The following is a 7,705-nucleotide window of genomic DNA, read 5'->3' as shown; positions in this document are numbered from 1 at the left end:
GAGCTGCTTGACATGGATGTTCAGAGCTTCGATTTTTCCATTCAGATCGAGGTAGAGAGCATCCATCTTCCCATTAAAGTCCACGGTGAGCTTCTGCTGACCTTCCAGAATCTGTTCCAGCATAGACTTCATCTCATTGTCAGGATTTTGAGGTTGAGATGAAGGAGTGCTGTAGTTTCTGGAAAAACTGTTGCTGGAAAAAGGTTTCTGGTAGTGAGGCTTAGGCGTGTAACCAGAGAAGTTCTGATTACTGTTGAAGGTATTCCTCTGATTGTTTCCACTGTAATTTCCACTGTAGCTTCTGTTACCTTGCTGATTACCAAACCTCTGACCCTGAAATCCTGATCCACTGACAAAGTTGACATCCTCTTCCTCAGCTGCATCCTCAGGTTCGAAACTCTCCACCTCCTGTGCGAATCTGACAGATTTCTTACCCACTAAAAGGCTATGCACAGAATCAAGTTTAGCCTTCACTTCAGTGATCTGCGATCTATCCATGTTCCCAGCTTGCTTCTTTCGCTCAAGATCAGCATTCTTGGTGCTGTTGCTGGATGCCAAATTTTCGATGAGCTCAACAGCTTTGTCTGGGTATCTGGTGTTGAAGTTTCCATTGCTCGCTGCATCAAGAGCCATCTGATACCTCCAGTTGATGCCTCTGAAGAAAATACCCAGCAACTGCACATCGCTGAAGCCATGATGAGGGCAGTCTCGCTGGTACGATTTGAATCGCACCCAAGAAGCCTTGAACGCTTCAGTAGGGTCCTGAGAGAAAGTTGAGATCTTAGTCCTCAACTCCTCAGACCTAGCATCGTCGAAGAAGTTGTGCAGGAAGGCGTTCCTGGTCTCTTCCCAAGTGGTGAGTGATCCTGGCTCCAATTGCTTCAACCAGTTAGCTGCTTCTCCAGCAAGAGAGTAAGGAAACAGCTTGCAGAGGAGGAAATCATTGGACACTCCATTGTGTTTGATGCTGGTGACCAAATCCTCAAACCTCTCGATGTGATCCATAGGGTGCTCATGAGAGTGGCCATGGAAAGGATGCTGACCCACAAGAGTGTAGTACACAGGCTTCAGCTCAAAATCGTTTCTTTGAAACGCAGGAGCGCGAATCGCAGAACGATTTGCATAGAACTGCTCAGGCCTGTTGTAGTCTCCAAGTGTTCGTCCACGTCCAGCTGCAGGTGCAGGTTCCCTCGCATTCCGATCCTCTGGAGCGTTCCTCTGTTGTGGAACGATCGCAGCATTCCCACGCGGTGCAGGTGGTGGGTTCTGGTCAACAACATCCACTGGTAAAGGAGCTGGTGGAATGATGTTACCATCTCCATCAATCCTTTGGCCTCTCGCATTGCACAGATGACCCTCTCGGTCTCTCCAGGTTCCATCATCATCACGAACAAGTCCATTGGCGTTTTCCATCATTGCCGGATCTCTTGCTTTCCGCTTCGTTCGCTCTAACTCAGCTAGCTGTTCGTTGCTCAAATTCACTAGCGGGATGTCCTTGTTGCTCCTGGTTCCACGAGTATGCATAAACCTGAAACACCAAAAACAAAGAGAGAAAACGAAAATAAGTAAACTAGGTTAAAGAAAAGAAGGTGTCGCGCGACACCACAAGTGGTATCGCTCGACACTAAGTCGAAAAACTTAGTCGAAACTCAAAAACTAGGTTTAATGGCGAAATCAAGTCCCCGGCAACGGCGCCAAAACTTGATATGCTCAAAGTTTAATCCCTAAGCTACTCTGCAAGAGCACAGATGTGCAGTTGTAGTATGTAGGGGTCGAACCACAGAGACAAGAAATCACTCAATAAACCTTATGTAGATAGAGTTACGCTAAGCCGAAATATGCAGAACAAATAACAATGCAACAGAAATAAATAAAGCAGCGATGAAGACAGTTGTAAATTCGATGTGATAAAGGATAGGTCTAGGGTGATTTTCAGGAGATCAATGAATGCAAATCAACTTAACAAGTCAGGATTCAGTTATTAAGCACGGTTCTTGAACTCGAAACACAGAACTATAATTAACCAACTTCCGTTGTGAGAATTATCTAAGTTAAAATCCTAGAATTCCAAATTCCTTTGTAAATCCTACAGATTTAAACCAGCCTTAATGCACAAGTTCGATATGTTCACAAAGCTCCTAAACCAAATTCCTTTGCGAATAGTTACTTTGCTCAACTCAGGTTCTTTCCAGTTATTCAATTACACTTCCGTGTCAATTAAGCAACCTAAGATCTAAGTTCTAGGTGATCAGTCTAGAATTAGCTTTAAGAACAACCTAAGGTGAAGAACAAATAGATATGAACCCTAACTAGCAAGTTAATCAAACATTCAAAGAAAACCCTAATTAAACCCTAAACCTAACAGGTGATCTACTCAGACATGGTTATTGAAATAACAAACATGATGAATAGAAAGCAATAGAATAAATCGAAATAGATAAAGGGGTTCGAAATCTTCTTTCTAAACGAACAGAGTACAGACTTGTCTCCCCAAGCTCAGAAATCGTAAAAGCCGAAAACTCAGAGTATCTCTCTCTCAAAAATCTAAGGTGTGCGTAAAAAAGGAATAAAAATCCTATATATATCTCTAAAACACGTCTTGGGCTTCCTTGAAAACGTTTGGGCCCAACTCCTTCTTCATATAGGAAACAAAATCGCCTTTTCCTTATTTCTCTGACAAGTGTCGCGCGTCACTCTCCATGGTGTCGAGCGTCACTAAAGCACAAAATCCATACTTGACGAATTTGATCCTGATTAAGCTCCAAAGTGCTCCAAAGTCTCCAGTTAAGCTCCAGACGTACCTATGACCTGAAAAGACTCCAAAAGACTCGAAAGACACTAAAAAGACTCTATAAATAAGACATATACCATGGTTAAAAACCATAAAAACCATGATATATCATAAGGTCAAGCGTGCTAAGTTTCAGGAACGCCTCGCCAAGGTGGACGAAGGTCTAGCCAAGCTCGAGAAGGCTAAAACTGACGAGAACGAGCTGGGGCAGATCAAAGGTAACCTTGCTATGATCAACGACCTGAGGAAACCGGATGGCCCGACACTCGACGACAAGGAGGCGAAGCTAAAAGATTGGGAGAGCGAATACGTCAATGACGAGGCGTATGATCGCATCGCTTCTGAGGTCCGAGGTGAGCTAGTCTTCTCGCCCGTGTCGCCGGACTCCGTAGACACCGGTCTGGGTAACGAACCGATCGAAGAGACAGCGGCTAACCTGGGTGTTGTTGATCCGACCCGATCAAATGCGGGTACACCGGCCCTTTCGAACCTCTTCGCTGAGCGGGAAATGCAGTCCGCAGCTTGACTCTCTCCTTCTTCCCTCATCTTTTTACTTCGTGCTTTTTTGTACTAATGACCTGGATGACTTTCTCCGTTTTTCGAACTCTTATGTAATTGGTGCCTGGACGGCTTTATCCACTTGACTATTGATTTTATTGGTGGATTGATTTAGTAGCGGTTACATTCATCTTTCCCCTTAGTCATTTTTGGAAATGTTGTCTTTGCCTTTGGCGGTTTATGAATTTTTTGAGGAAACATTAGCTGGAACGAGCTGTTGTCGAATGGTTTTGTCAAGCCGAGCCGAGGGGGCTTTTGTTTGCTTCCCTGGCCGAACCGTTACGAGAGATTGATAGAAAGTGATGTGATCCTCCCAAAGATCGGCACAAATAGGCTTGAGAGAGAGATAAAATAGAAACAGAAGGTGCGGAATAGACTTCTGTTCTGAGATATAAATCGATAAAGATGTTGCTAAGCAACGAATCGATCACAAAAGAGAGATAAGAGAGGATAAAGATGTTGCACAAAGCAACGAGTCTCTCTCTGAGATAGATGAGAAATGATAAAGATGTTGCACAAGACAACGAATCACTCTCAAAAGACAAAGAGAAGTTTCTCACAGTTTTGATAAGAGAAAGAGTTTTTGATAAAAAAAGTTTGATTAATTTTTGGTGATCCAATCCAGGATGATTATTTCTGGGATCTTACATGAGTTTATAAAGAAATAAAAGTGCCAAAAACAAAGCAAGGCACAAAATTCTCAAAGCATTAAAGTGCAAAGACTAGAAATAATGACTAAGGTTGAATAACTCTTCATCTCCACTTGCCATGACCTTTAGGCTTCCTTTGGACGAAATTTGATTGTTCTTCTGGCTGGGCATAAGTCTTGAATCAACAAACTGGGCTTGAAGAGAAGTGATCACCATTGCCTCCTTAAAAACCTTCCTTTGGAAAACCCATTGGGACAAAACCAAAGGTAAGGGAAAAAGAGTACAACTGGGACACTTAGCCATTTGTTGATCTTCTTGGGATTCTTTTACAACCAGAGTAGTTGTAAACACCTCTTCTTCCTCCTGGTCCAAGTGTCTTGGCCGAATATAGTTTTGAACAAGTATTCCTCCATTTGTTCCCTTGAGCTTCTCGGCATTAACTCGGGTCTTAGTACCATCTGGATCAAACAATGCCTCATTCTCTAGCTCATCCACTGGTACAAGCTCTGGTTCAGGCTCTGGTGCAAGACCCATTTCTTTAATGCTGGCCATGATCATATCAGAAAGCTGGACCAAGAGACATGCTGTTACAGATTCTGTTTAAGTCCAAATCCTGAGCTGGGGGTTGTCTCTTTAAAGAGATTGTCGTTCTTTTGTGCCTTTGACCGTAAGTGCCGAGGCGTCTGAGTAAGGAAAGAGATAGTGCGAGGGCATTTTAGGTCGGATTTAGTTTTGGCCGTTTTGAGGCGCTAAGTTTGGAACTCTTGTTGTCGAGGTCCATGTCCTGGGACGATATCGAAGTTTGATTGTAGACCGGCGTTCCCGAGAGGGTGAATGTATTTGCCGGGTTTTGAAGAGTTCATTTCGGTTTTAGAGAAATCTATGTAGTCTCGACTTACAGTCTCGTGTACGATGACGAACCGTGGTGACCGATACGTTTTTGGTCTGAAATTTGTATAGCACGCTTGATTTTAATCCATAGAAGATGTAGCTTGCACCCTCGTCCTAGGAAAGATGGTTAAAAGTCCATTTAGAGAACTTTGTGACTGTCGCCTCGCTGTGGCCAGCAACGAGGCGAGGTATTTGGAAACGTAGTGTGTCGAAGTGAATGCAAGGACAAGAAAAAGTCTAGGAGAAGTACATAAGTTATGAATGAAAACTAGCCGAAGTGACAAATGAACGAATTAAAAATCCGAGGTGAACATGACACAACTAACTGGTTTAAAACGAATGGAAAACTGGCCGAAGTGGCAATGACCCTAGAGATAGTAGACGAGCTAAAATTATAGAGTTAATGAAGGTATGTGTATACGTACCCACTCCCCCCCCCCCTTTTTAGGAGGGGGGACAGCTGAACCCGTCCGAGGACGGGCTGCCTACGTACCCTTTGCAGGGATCAAGCCGTCCCGTAGTTCATGTTGATCGTGTTGTTGCCTTAGTGATAATACTTCTTTAGGTGCATTGCGTTCCACGATCTTGGAATGGCTTCGTCAGCTACCATCGCAAGTTCATAGACTCCTGGGCGAACTACTTTTGTAATCTTGTACGGACCTTCCCAATTCGCTCCGAGCTTTCCCGCATTCTTCTCGGCAGTGTTTTGGAAAATGTTTCGAAGAACGAGCTCTCCTTCTTTAAATCTTCGACTTCGGACATTTTTGTTATAGTATCTCGCCGTTGCTTGTTGGTAGTTTTGGATTTGGATTAGAGCCTGGTCGCGCCTTTCGTTGACCAAATCGAGCCTTCGTGTCCTGGCAGAAGTCTTTGTCGAATACCTGGGAAGTCCACCTCAGGGGGAATTAAGCACTCCGCTCCGTAGACTAGAGCGAATGGAGTTTCTCTAGTGGCTCGGCGCGGAGTTGTCTGATGCGACCAAAGGACTCCTTCGAGCTCGTCTGCCCATCGTCCTTTCTTGGCGTCGAGCCTCTTTTTTAGACCGTCTAGGATCGTCTTGTTGGCTGCTTCGGCTTGTCGATTCCCTTGGGGATATCTTGGCGTAGATTTGCTCAGACGAATTTTCTCGCAGAAAGCTTCAAAGCGCGTTGAGATGAACTGGGATCCGTTATCGGTGACTATCTCGTAGGGGACCCCATGTCGGCAGATGATGTTTTTCCAGACGAAGTGTTCGACTTGAGCGTCTTTTATGCTCGCGTAGGAATCGGCCTCAACCCATTTAGAAAAATAATCCGTGAGGACGAGCAGAAAGCGCTTCTGCTTCGATCGATATAAAGGTCCGACTATATCCATCGACCATCTCATGAAGGGATAAGGTGACGAGATCGACGACAGCAGCTCGGTAGGCTGGTGGATTGTAGGCGTATGTCGTTGACACTTCTCGCACTTCGCCATAAACTTCTCACAGTCCTTGACCATCGTAGGCCAGAAGTAACCGTGACGTTTTATCTTGATCGCAAGTGACCTTCCGCTGGAATGATTTCCGCACGCGCCTCTGTGCACTTCGTGCATTATCTTTCTTGCCTCCGGTCCCTCGACGCATGTCATGAGCGGTCCTGATAATCTCCATTTAAACACTTCGCCGTCCTGATAATCTCCATTTAAACACTTCGCCGTCGACGAGGACATATCGCGCGGCCTGAACCTTTAATTTGCGGGCTTCCCACTTGTTGGATGGTACTTCTCCATGGGCAATTTATACTCGGATGGCTCCGAGCCATTCTTTGTCGCAGCCGTACTCCAGCTCGGCTGGTGAGGCGTCTTCATCCATAGCGATTGCTTCGCCGTTCTCTGGTTCCTCCTCGGGAGGGTTTATCAGCCGAACTCTTTCTACTTCTTCGATGCTTGGACGTTCGATCAATTCGACTGGAATTGTCCATCGGAGATCCGGGTCTGAGGATGAAGCAAGTGCTGCCAAGGCGTCTGCCGAGGTGTTTTCACCTCAGGGTATTCGTGTGAGCTCGAACTCGTCGAACTTTTGCACCAAATCTCGGACCACTCTGAGGTAAGCTCCCATTCGTCCATCCTTCGCCTTGTACTCTCCGTTGAATTGGCATGCTACGAGCTGTGAATCAAAAAAGGCTCTTATCTTTCGAACTCCGATTCCCTGCGTCAATCGTATGCCAGCGATTAGTGCTTCGTATTCTGCTTCGTTGTTCGAGGCGTGGAAGTTCAGACAAAAAGACTGCTCCAATATTTCCCCGGTGGGAGAGGTGAGACGGATTCCTATTCCCGACCCGTGTTTAGACGACGAGCCGTCGACGTGCAGCATCCATACTTCGTCTGGGGTTGGCTCGGTCGTCGCCTCGGCCGGAAGTTCGATGAGAAAATCTGCAAGCACTTGTGATTTCGCAGATGACCTATTCCGATACTCGATGTCATACTCGCTCAACTCTATGGACCATTTGACGAGCCGCCCGGATTGGCTTGGGCTATCAAGGATCGAGCGCAGCGGAAGTGTAGCGAGCACAACAATCAATGTGATTGAAAATACGGACGCAGCTTGCGAGCCGATACTACAACGGCTAGGGCGACCTTCTCGATATGGGGGTAACGGGTCTCGGCATTGGTCAGTGTCTGGCTGACGTAGAAAATGGATTTTTGCTCGGATCGCTCTTCTCTTATCAGCACCCCACTCACAGCCATAGCAGATACGGCGATGTAGAGGAAGAGGGGCTCTCCTTCAACTGTTTTCGCCAAGATCGGCGGGCTCACCAGATAACTCTTCAATTCCTGGAAAGCTGCTTCGCATCGC

The 7,705-nt window shown here is 45.8% G+C and overlaps 1 non-coding gene across 1 annotated transcript; it reads left to right on the top strand.

Annotated features, from left to right (window-relative positions):
* The first annotated feature begins 688 nt into the window (after window positions 1-688).
* LOC112083743 lies at window positions 689-795 on the top strand. The gene has a single exon (XR_002897872.1). It is a non-coding gene; the product is annotated as a small nucleolar RNA R71 (small nucleolar RNA).
* The last annotated feature ends 6,910 nt before the right edge of the window (window positions 796-7,705 follow it).

This window comes from Eutrema salsugineum, unplaced genomic scaffold (genome assembly GCF_000478725.1).
Source record: "Eutrema salsugineum unplaced genomic scaffold, Eutsalg1_0 scaffold_6, whole genome shotgun sequence".
Lineage (NCBI taxonomy): Eukaryota > Viridiplantae > Streptophyta > Magnoliopsida > Brassicales > Brassicaceae > Eutrema > Eutrema salsugineum.
Note: the sequence above shows the minus strand (reverse complement) of the source record. Positions and strands in the feature narration are given on the sequence as shown.